Here is a 13,742-nt window from a genome sequence, read left to right as displayed (position 1 = left end):
CGCGCCTCCCGCTTCTCAGGAAGACTTGGCCCCTCAGGCGCTTGCAGGAGGCGTCCCCGTCCGCTTCTGCCCTCAGGGCTCCGGGAGCGCCGGCGAGGGACCCCGGCATCCTGCCCGCCGAGCGCTCGCCCCTCGCCTGCGCCCCACAGCGGCTCAGGGGGCGCTCGCCGAGCCGGCAGGCGGGGCCGGGCCGGGGTCGCGCGGCCCCACAGGAGTGCGGGCTTTCCCCACCCCCGGCGGCGACCCCACCTCCCGCCCCCGCGCCTTGCGCGCGTGTGTCCGTCTGTCTGTCTTCTCTCGACGTCAGTGGGAATTTCCAGCCAGGAAGTGAGAGAGTGAGCGAGAGAGAAAGAGAGAGAAGTGCACCAGCGAGCCGGGGCAGGAAGAGGAGGTTTCGCCACCGGAGCGGCCCGGCGACGCGCTGACAGCTTCCCCTGCCCTTCCCGTCGGTCGGGCCTCGCCGCCGCCGCCGCCGCCGCCGCCCTCGGCCTGCGCCCAGTCGCCGGCCCGGCCCCAAGAGCCCAGCGCAGCCCAGGCCGGAGCAGCCGCGGCCGGGAAGGCGGCGACGCCGCGGCCCCGCAACCCCGCGCCCGGCGTTCCCTCCTCCCGCGCTGCGGACATGGCGCGGCGCTGACTGGCCCGGCGAGACCGCGCGCCTGCCTGCCGGCCCGGACCCAAGCCGGCCCACCCCGCACCCGGACCCGCTCCGGCTCCGGCCGACCGCTGCCTCTCCCTTCCCCGGCCCCCAGGCCCGCGCCGCCCCAGAGCGGGAGCCACAGGCGCAGGGAGGCCGAGCGCGGACCTGCCAGCAGGGTAAGCCAAACTCGGGCAAGTGGGGGCCGCGCCGGCCCGGCTCCCGCCACCCGCCCGCCCCGCACCCTCCAGCCCCGCTCGGACTTCCTCATTCCTGCGCTAACCGTCCGGCTAGATCGTAGGGGAAGGTTGACAGTGGTGGAGAGGCGCATGGGCTCGGCGGGCCGGGGGCCAGGCACATCCGGACCAAGCACGGGCCGGTCGGCCGGAGGGCCGCGGCTGCTCGCCCGGGCAGTTCCTTCTCCTCTGTCCCTCCGCCGGTGGGAACGGGAAGCGGAGGGGAACTCGGGGAAACTTTTTTTTATACCCATACCCACCCTCACTCCCTGCCGGTGGGTGGCTTGAGGATTGGGGTGCGCTTGGGCGCGGAGGAGAGAGGGGGAAGGTGGTTGGTGCAGTGCCGAACCAGATTTCACCTAAGGGCGTTTCATGAAATGAAAGCAGAAGTGCATGTCAGTCCTTTCAGCTGGGAAAGCCCTCCCCGGCTCCCCCAGATTGATCGGACAGCCTTATTCCTGAACTCCTACTTCCGAAAGAAGCCCCCAGTTCACTCACACTCTCTCACACACCACCCCACCCCCAACCAGGACCTGTGTGTACCTTTCAAAAAATAAGGAGGGCCTGGTACTGATCCTACAGGGACTGGCATTTGAAAGCGAAATACCCACTTAGGACACTTTTGAGACAGTCTGATTATGTAAAACACTTGGACCATGTGTTGTGCATGACTTCTAAAACAAAAATGATATAAACAAAGCTATTGTGACATTTTAAAATAATACATTTTAAAAATAGCTGCGTTTTCGTATGCATTTTTGATAAAGAAGTCAAAACATTATCTTTCTCATCTTCAGAACTTGTCGGTAGACGTGCTGTTCTGAGCATACAGATGACTGCGGTAGACCGTGTATCTGGAAATGCAGAGTATTTTAACCAATAGAGTAAATGTTCAGATTGTGTTCTTTTAGTCTATAGGTTGAACAGTAATGAAATTACCGGGAGTGTTGTATGAGAATCAATGCTAGGTAAAATTTCTCATTAATTTACGGTAGTAAATTAGGAGAGTTGTTTGTAGGATGATTGGTTGGTTGGTTGACCGTGTTGATTATCAAGATTTAAGATCTTTTCGTGGACTTTGTTAAGTAGGGTTTTTCAGCATTGCAGCTAACTAAACTATATTTAACTTAAGGATTTTGTTATAAAGCCCGTAATCTGGGAGAATGCCTATGGTATTACTAAAACATTTAATAACTCTGGCATAGAAATGGCTCCTCTACAAACTAGTGATCTTTGGTAAACACTGAAGCTTAGGATTGAGGTATTCAGTGCTTATTTTTCTGGCAAAATACCTCAATTGAATATTCCTGAGTAGTTTAAATTGCATTTGTGTTTGCTAGAACTTTTAAAAGGGGATCTGATTAAAATAAAGCCCTCAGCTGAAGCATGTTGTTTTCCTGATTTTAACATTGTGCTTTCTAGAGATGAATCCTTTTACTGTTTGATGTGCTAAAGAAATCATATAAATAACTTAAAGCAAAGCATTTTTTGAACTTATGAACTTCAGAAGATAGGAAATAAAGAGAGATTGATTTATAATGTAATTAAATTGCTAAAGTGAGAAGAACATATAAAGCAAACAGAGATCTCCTGAATTTACTTATCCATATTGACATACCTGCAACTCCTCAAAGCCCTCTGGAGCTTATTTAGATAAAATGTCTTCCTAAGCCAGGGCCTACTGGGCAAATGTGAACACAAAGAAAGACTCATTATGTGTAGATTTAATGCTGGCAGTGAAATACTGCTTGCTGTGAACAGAAAACCACTTCTAACTTTGAAAGACTTTTTCAGGAAAATGCCCTAATCCAATTAGGGGTTGGTGGCATTTGAAAATCTGTTATCTTTGTTTTAAACTTTCAATTTTATCTTATGTCCTGCAGCTGGCATTTACACGGGCTGAATAAATGCCCCTGTTTTTCAAATTCGTTAGTAAATACTGGAGTATAGGTACAAAAATAGTTGTTCCCCTTTGTAAGCACTCCTTTGATCTTTGCACTTCCTTCTTCTACCTCTTAAACAAGATCATCTGTAATGACTGAGTTGCCCTTAATGAAAGCTCACTTGGTCCGAAATAGGCAGAACTTCAGATTTAGTGATCACGGTCCTCATATTTCTCTTGTTATGTTCCTTGGAACAAATTGACGCTAGTTGAGAAACTGGTATCTATGGAGCTTGTTTTTACTACTACTTTCAGACTTCCAGATAACTGATGAAGAAAGTTACTGCCTTAACTTAACTTTCAGGGATTGCTCATTGTGGTAGATGGAAGGCCTCGATAAGGAATTGGCAGCTACAGGAATCTTGGACTATCATTCAGTCAGCAAGCCCTTATTTTTACCTAATTTATGAGAGGTATTCCCCTGTTCAGAAGAGGTGAAAGTTCTGGCTTCTGGGGGAAGTGGTTACTTCATAACCTTCAATTAGTTTGAACTTGGGAGAAGTAAGAACAGTAGTTGATATTTTGAAACAATACATTTAAAAAATGATGTCTGAGTTTCTGTATAGATTTTTTATAAAGTAGTCAAAATATCTTTTTCAGAACTTATTAGTAGAAGTGCTGTTCTGAGCATAGAAATGACTGCTGTAGAAAATGTATGTGGAAATGCAGAGTAGTTTAACCAGTAAGAGGGAATATTCAGGTTATACTCTTCCAGTCTACTATTAACTAGGAACCACATTAACAGGAGTGGATGCTTAAGAATCAATGGCTATGCAAAATTTTTATTTCCCTTTAAGTAGGGGGGTTGTTTTGTTTGGCTGATTGGTTTTCTGTTTATACTATAAATCATATAAAGGTGGCATGATTTATGTTTTAAGAAGAGAAGGAGGAAGGGAAAGAACAGAATTTTCAGGCTGGGGGACGATTTTAAACGTGCTGCCGCTGTATCTATATTTGTGTCTGATCAGAGTTAATTGACGGCTGTTTCTTGGTGACCAGAAAACCACATTGAAGCCGTTTACCCTGCGTTCTGGGAATGACTTCTCATTTGCTGTCTTGTATCTCCCATAAATACTAAATTCCCCTAGAGTGTTCTTAGAGGTGAGCAAATAAGTCATCAGAAACATACCTAGTTGACCCTGTCACTGCTTAGGAGACTGAGAGTTTTTAAGATAGAGGCATTCATTCATGTTCAGAGAGGAAAGTTGGGACTTGGGACATAGTTTAGCAAGTCAGTTTAGTTCCTCGAGCATGATTTTTGTTTTTTCCTTTTCAATCAAAAAAGATTAATATTCTCAACCAGATAATCTAGTGGCGTTAGTAGTTAAGGTAATAGTACCAAGACACTTATCTTGGCAATATTTCATTAATTAGTATCCAGTGCCTCTCTGTTAGATTAAAAAAAAGTAACATTCTTTTCACAATGACGACATTGTTTCATACCTTTAGTGTCTGTTGTTTTAAGAGAGGGCTCCTGAATGAAAATTAATATGCTTTCATATTTTCAGGAGAAGTTGGTAGACCTACTCTTGAACATCAACTAACAGCTTAGAAAATAAGTTGTGAAGTGAAATCTTATTGCTGGACTAAAATTAAACCTAAGCAGTTTTACACAACAGTGATACACAGTATGATTTGTTAAAGAGTATAGACTCTTCAAGATTGTAGATTATGGGTGAAAATATTTGTTACATTTAGAATATTAATCTTAAAAAACATCATTGTATTTAAAAATTTTAACGTATTTTAAATTTTAAAATAAATTAGTTTTTTATTATTCTCTTGTATTTTTTTATAGTAACTGATTGATTTAGTTATCAGTAGTATAAGTTTCAGCTGCATTAATTTCTTGCCTATTTGATATTAGAATAATGAAACAGATGGTTTAATTCCCCATTACAAATTGGCTTTTTACTTTTCATTTACATCTCATCATTAGGCCAAAAATCTTACAACCAGTTTTTATTCTGACCCATACGGGGTACTTTTTAATAAATTATTGTTCTAGTGAATTTCAGATGCTCTTTGAATATGAATATGGTATTTAGGTATAAAGAACTAGTTTTTTACTTCTTCCCAGAAAGCAAGATAAAGTAGTATACTTTTTGTTCTTTGCAGAAAACAGCTGCCTTTTTTAAAAAAAAGCAAACAAAACAGCAAAACTTATGGGATTCTTTCATTCAACAAACAGTTGTTGAGTGCTTTCTATGTACCCATAAGTACAAAGTGTTAGATATTTGCCAGTATAGATTGGATATAATTTCTTTTTAGTTGGAACTATGGAATTTTTATTTTCTCAGGTAGTTATCTTCCTCTCCTTTTTAAAGAATACGACATAAAGAATTTTACAAAAGCTCTATCAGTCAGAATTGTTTTTTTTTTTTTCATAACTTCTGGGCATAAACAAAACACAGAGCTATAATGTCACAGTCTTCACTGTAGGAGTCAAAAATTATATGGACAGTTCAAACATTTCCTACTGGAAAATAAAACGTTGGGTTTTTCTTAGATTTAAGCCTTTTGATACATGAGATTCATTACATTAGTGCTTGTACATGAGATTTTTCTTTTTTTGCTAACTTGAACTAAAAAAACACAAAACCTATATAAAGTTAAGCATACATCTATAGTAAGAGTTTAATTAACATCAAGGAACTAATTGATTGCTAAAATGAACTTTGTCAAAATAATTATTTTACAAAATTATTTTTATTATTACTATTTATTGTGTAGTTTTACTAAACACATCAAACTATATTTCAGTGTCAGGGCAAATGTATCCTTCATTTTTATCTCCAGAAATCAATTCTAATGATATTAAGCTTGAATAAAAATTAAAAGTGATGACAGATTCCCTAATCTATTCATTGGTTCTGGGTTCAAGCCTGCAGTTCATTTGAACAGTGAAAATAAATTGCTTAATTGTCTTGGAAAATATGTCTTCCAAGACAAGAATTTTAGGAATGGAGAAAATGACTTTTTTTTTTTTAGTGTTTTAACCTGAATCCTTGACTCATGTTTTATTGATGTTTTAAGAACTTTGTCTACTAGTTCTTATCTTAGGTGTAGGTTTATTTTCTAAGTTAACCATTTATTGGTGTTTGATCATTAAGACTTACAAAGCATGTATTTTTCTTTTAAATGGCTAGGTGTGGTCCTGAGGTCAGAAGAAAAGAATCCCTAAAAATGTACAGCATCTGGTGTGATGCTCTTGATATAATATAAGCCCCTGTGTGACTTATAAAGTTAAAGACAATATGGAAGGATGGAAGGCAGATAATTGCCTGTTTATATAGAGCACATTTAAAGTAGAGAGGAGAAAACATGAAGTTAATAGATGTTAAATTTAATGTTGAAAAATTTGGCCAAAACAAAGGATAATGAAAGCATAGATAAAGTTTAGGAGAGGATCCTCTATGAAATTAGATCTTGAACTTTATTTTTTACTTAAATGTGAAAAATAAAAATAATCTAGAAAGTGAATCAGAATTCCAGAGAAAAGGATAAATTCTATATATTATGGATGAGAAAAAGAAGGTCAGAATGAAAGGAAGGAGGGAAAGGTTGTCCTTGAATAGAACTTTTTTGTAGATATTTCACTATGGCTTATCCTCCTTTTGATTAATTGAAATCAATGGTCATTTCTTCCACATTCTGAAGTCAGTTGTGTTCAGCAGACCTCAGTACATGTGGGAGATTAAAATCAAAAGCATGGTTTTTGACAACAGTTAATTGTATTTCCTTGCTCCTGTGCTATATCATACCAGTCATTTGATATAACACCTTTATGATTTCTCCATGTGTTTACCCAGTTTCCCATGTTAGACATTTAACTAAATGTAACAAGCACAGTGGTCATGTATGGATGTGACGGTTGGACTGTGAAGAAAGCTGAGCGCCGAAGAGTTGATGCTTTTGAACTGTGGTGTTGGAGAAGACTCTTGAGAGTCCCTTGGACTGCAAGGAGATCCAACCAGTCCATTCTAAAGCAGATCAGTCCTGGGTGTTTTTTGGAAGGACTGATGCTAAAGCTGAAACTCCAATACTTTGGCCACCTCATGCGAAGAGTTGACTCATTGGAAAAGACTCTGATGCTGGAAGGGATTGGGGGCAGGAGGAGAAAGGGACGACAGAGGATGAGATGGCTGATGGCATCACCAACTTGATAGACATGAGTTTGAGTGAACTCCGGGAGTTGGTGATGGACAGGGAGGCCTGGCATGCTGCAGTTCATGGGGTCGCAAGGAGTCGGACACGACTGAACGACTGAACTGAACTGAATAAGCACAGCTTGGAAAATTTTAGTATTTCCTGACTGTTTTAAAACATTGCCTTATCAGTCATTTACCTTGAAGTTCTTTTTTATGATGGGCAGGGAAAGTTTCCAATTTCTCTTACAAAGTCTACCATAATGGTCCAGTAGGAATTAGTCCAAGTTGAAATAGATTCATAATGGGGGTGGTTGGTGAGCAGGTGGCAGTTGTGCTATACTTACCAAGTATGTGTTAAACTGAAGGAGTCCGTTCATTCAAGGCAGGCCACAGAAAATAATTTTATTGCTGAGGGACTTAAGTATCATTACATGGATGTCCCCATCAATATGCCAATATCAGATTTATCATCATTTCCACCCACCACATTGCTTTTCCCAGCACGTTAGGGAATACAGTTGTTGGCCCACTCAGTAGATTTCCCATGCCAGAAATCTAGGAACCCATTCTTCATGAACACTCACTCATTTCTACCAGTACATCACCAAATTCTATCAATTCAGCCTCCTCTCATCTCCAGAATCCATCCCTTCCTCACTGAATCTCTAGCTTTCATTTTTGCGTTGTCTCCTGATGCATAATCTCCTGCTTCTAGTCCATCCTTCATTTCAGCATAAAAGTCAGCTTTCTAAAGGGCGAATCTCATCATATCACAATCTTTGTATTTCTGAAATGAATCTCCATTGTCTTCACAAGGTGATTCCTGCACCCCTCACCTCAAAACCCTACTCCTCATCCATCCTGTTTCTCAAGTCATCCAGATCACTTTTCAGTTCCTGTCCACCATGTTTTCTCATTTTGGATGCCTCTGGATATGCACTCGCTGGGTGAGGAGTACCCTTTCCTCCCTAGCCATTGTACTCACTACGCAGGCTTCAGGCATCATGTACACATCACCATTTCTCTGTCCCTTCTGTATCCATTCTCCCTGACCTCCCCATAAAGACTTTTGTGCTCCCAGTCCATGGACTCTTGACTTCCTATACTTTCTAGACAGAAGATATCTTGACAGCAGGGGTTTCATCTTGCTTTTTATTTGCACACCACCCGGTAAGTTTGCTGATTGAATAAGTAAATAACTAGCCAAATATTGGTAGACTGCTATTGACAAGCTGTGTGACTTGGGGCAAATTAATTTCTCTGGGCTTCATTTTCTCTCTCCAAAAGAAAAAAAAAAAAGGTTAGACTAAGCATCTCCCTCAAATTATTTTTTCCTTTGTAATAGTACTGTTGAAAGATTTCCAATTTTCTTGCTTTATTGAGATAGGTCAACTTAAGGAAGATGCATGTGAGAAGGTACGAAGACAATTCTTGATTGTCATATGAGGATAATATGAGGAGCTCTCTATTTTTGTATTCTGAGTTATCATTTATGGTCCCAGTCCAGCTTCTTCCTGACATTCAGGTGTTCTGGAGTTGCATCTTTTTGTTGTTAATTATTCTTTACTCAATGCTCCTATCACCAAAGGAATTGAAGGCAAACATGACACAGAAGTTGAATGTAAACTTCAGTATTTTGATTCTGAATTGGTTCAAGCTCTCAATAATTATAGCTATATCTGGAGGAAGAAGATAGGAAAATGGTAGTGGTAAGAGCTGAGTCCTCATCTTTCATAGCAAGAACACAAGGTCTGAACTTGATCAACTAAGAAAAAAGATATAAGCATGGTTTTGGAGATATGAAAAGAACACCCAGGAAAACCAAAAAGAGGAAGTTAAGAGCGTTGAAAAGTTAATCACTCTGAAAAAGAACCTTTGCTTTTTAACTCAGCTCTTTCACTTGTGTGTTGTAGAATTTCTTTTTAACCATTAATTCTTTTGAATATATGTTGAGTCCTTCCTATGTGCCAGGTACACTGGGAATGTCATGTTGAACAAGACAAATACATGACTTCATGGAGCTTATTAGATCATATAATGTTTTCATTAAAAAATTTTTTTTATAATAGCTTTTTAAAAATGGGAAAATCACATAACTAAGAAACTGCCCAAATCACAAAGGTATGGATTTAATGAATTATCTCAAAGTGAACCCATTTAATGTTAAATAGAAGATTACCAGCATACCAAAAGCCCCCTTTCTGCTCCTTCTTAGTCAAGATTCTTAAAAGGTTTCACTAATGACTGTTGGATTACATATATGTTGATTCCATGACTCATTCATCCACATACAATTGAGAGTTGACTGAATGATTTCATTAATTCCAGGTGCTAACAGTGAGATTCACAAAAGTTGAGTTCTCCTATGGTTAAAAGCCCTAAAGGCAGTTCATTTCAGATTGTCCTCACTAAACAAAATATATAAATAAAAACATAAAGCAAATCACATTTTCACACTAATTTGTCATTTATGAGTTTGAGTAAATATTTTGTTTATTGCCATGTATTCAAGATCACTGACAAAGAGACGTGAGAGAAAGAAATATTTGCATCTGATCTTTTCAGACATAGAAGAGAGGGTGGTTAACCTGTTCCCCCTCTGCTCACTTTGTATACTGACATCTGCATATATTGAAGGGTTTATCTACAGGAGTGGTCATTGTGAAAAGACCTTCTTATCAAGACTCTAGAAGTGAACAGTCCCCGTATAAGGCCTGATTTTGGTGCCTGCAAGTCATTATATGTATGTATTTGGAAGGTGGTTATGATTTTTTTCTTTGAGGAAACCATTTTCTCCCTCTTAGGACAGTTGTCACCATATGCAAAGAAGCAAGTATTGCTGGTTCACATGATGAATCCTTTTCTGTTAAAACATAGGACATATTTTTATTGATATTGGAGAATTAGTAAAAAATGAAAATCCAAACTAAAGTTATCAGGTTTAAGAAAATGTGATCAGTTTCTCTAAATTTGATCAAAAGAATATTTTTAATGTCTTAGGAATTCCCTGGCGGTCCAGTGGTTAGGGCTCCGTGCTTCTACTGCAGGGGGGCACAGGTTTGATCCCTTGTCTCCCTAGTTGTGGAACTAAGATCCCACATGCCACACAGCATGGCCAAAAAAATTTAAAAAAACAACATTAATCTGTAATTCGTAATCTGTGAAGTCTCCTCCTCCTCCATTTGCAAATATAAATACTCCATAATAGTACTCAAGACAAAGGCCATACATGAAATTAAAATTTGGTCGTACTCTATTTTTATTATAATTTTAGTTTTTTAGAGCAGTTTAAGGTTTACAGCAAAATTGAGGGGAAAACCAGGGATTTACCATGTACTGCCTGTCCCACACATGCATAGCTTCCCCCATAATCAGCGTTTCCTACCACAGCAGTGTATTTGTTGCCATTGATGAACCAACATTAACATATCATAATCACCCAAAGTCCGAAGTGTACATTATGGTTCATTCTCGCTGTGTGCATTCTGTGGGTTTGGACAGGTGTATAATTACAAGTGTCCATCATCATGGCATCATACAGGAGGATATATTTCACTGTCCTAAGAAGCCTCTGTGCTCTGTACAGACATGCATCCTCCACCCCCATCATACTCTAGTTTCAGGGAGGAAGAAATCTGTAGAAATAGAAATGTGGAAGCAAAAAGTTGCAGAACAAAGTCCAGTAAGTCAAATCCCTTATTTATGCCACTTGTGTGAAAGACCTTAAACTTGGACTAAGTATATTCAGTTGGTTTTAATGTGGAAATGACTGACTTCATGAGTGACTTCAGTTATAACATGAAAGGTTTTAGATAATTTATGATAATTTTTAGAGACCTTCTCTAGCTACCCAAATTTATTTTCACCAGATTTTATCCTGCTGTAGTGCAAACAATAAGAAATGTTACTTGGAATGGATCTGCCATTTTATATGTGCTTAGTCACTCAGTCGTGTCTGACACTTTTGCAACCCCATGGACTGTAGCCCACCAGGCTCCTCTGTCCATGGGGATTCTCCAGGCAAGAATACTGAAGTGGGTTGCCATGCCCTCCTCCAGCCATTTGATATACCTGGCATTTAAGTATAATATTCAGAAATGTCCAAAACATTTTTGATCCTATACATTTCAGTCATTTATGATTAAGAAAACACCAGAGGCAAAGATTTGTTTCTTACAGAAAGCGTTGGAATTCATTCTAATCACTTCTCTCAGAAAATCCTTCTTCCCCATGATTGCAGTGGACAAGATACAGTGAGAATTTAGATGCTTCTTTCATACAGGGGAATGAGGTTGTATTTACTATGCTTATTGATTCTAAGGCACACCTCCAATTTAACATCTTGAGTTAATTATATATGTTTGAGGATTTTCTAGATATCTTTCTGTTCTTAGTTTTTAACTTAATTTCATTGTGTCTGAATAATATATTTTGTGTGCTTTTCCTTCTTTGAAATTTATCGAGACTTGTTTTATGATCCGACAGATAGTGTCTCTTGGTGACTGTTCCATGTGTACTCGAACGTGTATTCTGCAGTCGTTCATTGAATGTTCTCTACTGTATGTGCATTTAGGTTAATGCAGCTCAAGGTGGTGTTCCTACATTTTCTACGAAAATTACTGATGTCCTCTTGATTTGCTTTTATTAATTATGGAGAGAAGAGTGTTAAAAATCTTAACTATAATTGTAGACATTTCCACTTCTTTTAGTTCTGCCACTTTTTACTTCATATATCTTGAAGCTCTGTGAATATGTACATATACCTTACAATATTATTTCTCCATGATGATCTGCCTCTTCATTTTATGAAATGTTCCTCTCTGTCCCTGGTAGTCATTCTTCTCTTGAAGTCTACTGTATATGATATTTTAAAACAACCTGCTTTTTTGCATTTAGTATTTCCATGGTGTAACTGGCATAACTTTCCATCTTTGTACTTTTAAACTCAGTCTTTAATATTGAAGTGTAATTCTTTTTAATTTTTTTAAATTGGAGGATAATTGCTTTACAATATTGTGTTGGCTTTTGCCATACAACAACATGAATCAGCCAGAAGTACATATATGTCTCCTCCGTCCTGAACCACCCCCCTCACTCCAGCGCATCCCTCTAGGTTGTCACAGAGTGCCAGGTTGAGCTCCCCGTGCCTGTACAACAGCTTCCCGTTAGCTGTCTGTTTCACACATGGTGGTGTATATATGTCAGTGCTGCTCTCAAGTCGTCCCACCACCCCCTTCCCCCACTGTGTCCAGAGGCTGTTCTCTACGTCTGCATCTCTACTTCTGTCCTGCACCTAGGTTCATCAGCACCATTTTTCTAGATTCCATATATATGTGTCAGTATACGAAATTTGTTTTTCTCTTTCTGACTTTCTTCACTGTGTACAACAGGCTCTAGGTTCGTCCACCTCACTAGAACTGACTCAAATGCATTCCTTTTTATGGCTGAGTAATATTCCATTCTTGTATATATGTACTACAACTTCTTTATTCATCTGCTGGTGGACATCTAAGTTGCTTCCGTGTCCTAGCTGTTGTAAATCGTGCTGCTGTAATTCTTATGCAAACTTATACCTGAGTCTTGCTTTTGTGTCCAACAGTCAATCTCTGTTTTTGTGCAGTTGACTCTAGTCTATTTCTATTTAATGTAATTTTTGATATGGTTGGGCTTAAGCCTATTGTCTCGCTTAATTGTTATCCATTTGTGCCATCTGTTCTTTATTCTCTTTTCCCTCCTTTCCTACCATCTTTTGAATAAATCAGGGTTACTTTTAAAGTTCCATTTTTATCTCCTTCATTGGTTATTTTTTAAGTGGTTGCTTTCGGGATTATAGTATGCATTCCTGAGTCTACCATGAATTAATACTATAACATGTCACATGTAATGTAAGAATTTGATACTTGTTTACTTCCATTTGTCCTCTTCCCTTCTGTGTTGTTACGCTGTTTACTTCTGCAAAGGTTATAAACCCCAAAACGTAGTGTTTCTTTTGAATAACAAACAAGAAAGAATTCTTATCCTTACCCACCTATTATGCACCTCTGGTGTTTTTTATTCTTTCATGTAGGTCCAGGTTTCCATCTGGTACCATTTCCCTTCAGCACGAAGAACTTTCTTTAACATATCTTTTAGCAGACCTGCTGACGACAGATTTTCTCAGCTCTTGTTTATTTGAAAAACGTCAATTTCACTTTTTATTTTTAAAGGATATTTTTGCTGAATATAGAGTTTTTCACTGATTTGGTTTTTTCCTTTCAGCACTTTCATCATTGTTTCTGACGAGAAGTCAGCTGTCATACTTACCATTGTTCCTTCTTATCCCTATATACTTTTAGGATTTTTTGTATCATTAATTGTTAACAGTTTGGCTGTAATATGACTGACCATGGTTTTGTTTTTATCCAACATGGGTTTTTTTGAGATTCTTGAATTGTGGATTCATTTTTTTTAAATCAAGTTTGTAAAGCTCTCCACCATTATTCAAATATATTTTCTCTCTTTTTTCTCATTTTGGAACTCTAAATTACACATATATTACACATATATGTTGTCTCATAAGTCACTGAAAGTGTTTTTTTCTGCTTTTTCCCTCTGTGCTTCACTTTGACTAGTTTTTTATTGACCATTATTCAAGTTTATTGATTCTTCCTTCTACATTGCTCAGTATTCTAATTCCACTTAGTGAAATTTCATTTCAGTTTAGGATTTTATTGATTTTCTGTTTTAATAGTTTTAATTTCTATGCCAAGGTCTCCTGTTTATCCACTGTATCCATGTTT

General features: G+C 39.1%; 1 protein-coding gene across 2 annotated transcripts in view; it reads left to right on the top strand.

Moving 5' to 3' along the window:
• The first annotated feature begins 360 nt into the window (after positions 1 to 360).
• The window catches only part of NFKB1 (nuclear factor kappa B subunit 1), a 122,879-nt gene continuing 109,497 nt past the window's right edge, over positions 361 to 13,742 (top strand). For both annotated transcript variants that reach the window (XM_027543963.1, XM_027543962.1), the window contains exon 1: positions 361 to 813. The gene's annotated coding sequence lies outside the window, so the exon portion shown is untranslated. The remainder of the gene's footprint in view (positions 814 to 13,742) is intronic.

The sequence above is a fragment of the Bos indicus x Bos taurus genome, chromosome 6, assembly GCF_003369695.1.
Source record: "Bos indicus x Bos taurus breed Angus x Brahman F1 hybrid chromosome 6, Bos_hybrid_MaternalHap_v2.0, whole genome shotgun sequence".
Lineage (NCBI taxonomy): Eukaryota > Metazoa > Chordata > Mammalia > Artiodactyla > Bovidae > Bos > Bos indicus x Bos taurus.
The sequence above is the reverse complement of the archived record's forward strand: the minus strand, read 5'-3'. Positions and strand labels throughout refer to the sequence as shown.